This window comes from Salvelinus fontinalis, unplaced genomic scaffold (assembly GCF_029448725.1).
Source record: "Salvelinus fontinalis isolate EN_2023a unplaced genomic scaffold, ASM2944872v1 scaffold_1347, whole genome shotgun sequence".
NCBI classification, from domain to species: domain Eukaryota; kingdom Metazoa; phylum Chordata; class Actinopteri; order Salmoniformes; family Salmonidae; genus Salvelinus; species Salvelinus fontinalis.
The window spans coordinates 2,369-4,687 of NW_026601556.1; the positions used below are offsets into that span (position 1 = coordinate 2,369).

Here is a 2,319-nt window from a genome sequence, read left to right on the forward strand (position 1 = left end):
TGAATGAGGTGTGCCAGATTAGGTCTAAAACAAAAATGTCCCTGAGGAGAGGGTTGGGAAACCCTGGACTGGGGGCCTCAATCTTCACTGCAGTGCTGTTTTCCACTATTCTGGGTGATTGATTGATTAAAGTGGTATATTTTATACCAGTATTCCAGGCCAGAATCAGTCCCTGATTAGAGGAGAAGGATGATGATGAGGTTTAAGGGTGTTTCTGTACTGTGACTATGGGAAACCTTTTCTCATTATCAGCAATGGTGTTGCTGGTGTTGGTCATGTTCACACATAGATCACTATGAATGAAGTGTGAATAAACAGTTTTCATAAGTAATTTGGTGTGTGTGTGTGTGTGTTTGTGTGTGTGTGTGTTTGTGTGTCTGTGTGTTTGTACGTACACTGTGCTATGGTGTTTGAGGGGTACTTGTGCCTGTTCTCAGCATGAGAGGCGGGACTGTGGAAGTAACCACAAGAGCACTGGTATTACAAGGCCCCTGAAAGTTGAACATTTGAATGCTGATTCTGTATCTTACAAGTTGCCATTTGACCAATACATTTTGACATCATGGCAAGACATAAGATCCTAACCTTTACTGTGATGTATTTCATCCAGGCTTGGATTTTGGGTCTGGACTCCAAGATGGTAAGATACTACACTATTTTGAGAGAGAGAGAGAGTGAAAGAGGAAAATAACAGGCAACATTTTAGTATGGACAAAGTTAAGTGTCACAGGACTCGTCTGAAGGTAACAGATACCGGTTTTAAACCGAAGAATGAAGGTAGTTATGTGCCTACCCCAAAAAAGACGTTATAGATGTGTAAAGAAATATATACATTTCCTGAGTTTTCTTATATCTCCTGGCTTTAGGACCGACACTTCAAAACCTTGTTTTTTCTGATTCATTTTTTGACTGCTTTCTGCCATTGATGAATGTGTTATCCAATGTGTTTCTATGGGGTTAGAAGGAAAGGCCAAAAACATTAAATTTTTCATCAAATTATTATTACTTATTATTATATATTTTTTGATACCTAAAGGGATCCTAAAATTCAAAATCAAATAGCTAAATGATCCATAGTATGACCATCTTAAAACAATTCCATGTCAACTCAGCACCTCCCACCCACCCCCAACGTCTTAAACTCTAAATAAATATCTAACAGACTTACAGCTGTCTCTCATCATAATAATATTTCACACCTGTTTCTCTATTTCTCTCTTCCATTTACTAAAGGTCAGTCTCCCTCTGCATGATCCAAAATCCAGCATGTCTTTAGACATGGCTCCAGACTCTGTTGATGACTCCTACAAGGGCTGTGAAGATGTTCAGGAAGGTGCTAGACCTTTACCTGCCAAAAGAGAGACAAAAGAACAAAGATTTCAACCAGGCTTGGACCGCTGCTGAGGACCATTACAAAGAAAAAGGAAAACTGTCTAAATACTATTCCCTGGCAATCCAGGTGTATGTGAATGCAACAGCCAACGTTTACAGGTCATTCAACGCTGCCACTCGTACCCAAAAGGAGAACTACACCACAACATTCCAGTACCACTCCCTGCACTTCCTTCTGACCAATGCCTTACGAATCCTGAACAACAATTTTTGGAAACGGTTTATTAAAAAGCATGTCCATACCTTCCGAGGAACCAATGTGACTTTCCACCATGACGGAAAAACTCCAATGCGAGACGGACAGTTCACCTCGAGCTCTTTAGACAAGAGAATTGCTAAAGGCTTTGGAACTAAATCCTGTTTTGAGATCGCTACCTACTTTGGTGTCCCACTGGGGAAGTACTCTCAGCTGCCACATGAGAAAGAAGTGTTGATTCCCCCCTACGAGGTGTTCAAAATCACCAAGGTGATGAACAAAAAAGACAAGAAAGACCTCTGGTGTGATGTCGTCTACAAACTGCAGAGTACTAAGAAAGGAAAAAGTGACCTGAATTGCCAGATGGTTAAGAGAATAAAATCAAACCAGCAGCAAAAGTTTTCTGCTTTCAATCAAATATGACATGCAGATTTAATTGCAACCCCCAGCGTCCCCATCCATCATCGCTCCCGCCTACAAATGCAGGAAATATTCAGTAATAAAAGCAGAACTTTCCCAACTTTCAGATTGTCAGACCAGTCCTGTAATAAATGCTACACACTTTGTTTGTTAGATTGTTAACACTTCCTCTGCCAGTGAATTGGCATTTGTTGTCATGTGCACTGCAGCTTTTGTTAAAACCAATAAAGAAAAGCATTCAGCAATATTGCATCTCCTGTCCTATTTGTCCACTTCCTGTAAGGGTCTGGGTGTAGCTGGTGCAGAGGAGT

The 2,319-nt window shown here is 40.7% G+C and overlaps 1 pseudogene; it reads left to right on the top strand.

The window, feature by feature from the left end:
* The first annotated feature begins 524 nt into the window (after positions 1-524).
* LOC129849046 (ecto-ADP-ribosyltransferase 5-like) lies at positions 525-2,011 on the top strand (annotated as a pseudogene).
* The last annotated feature ends 308 nt before the right edge of the window (positions 2,012-2,319 follow it).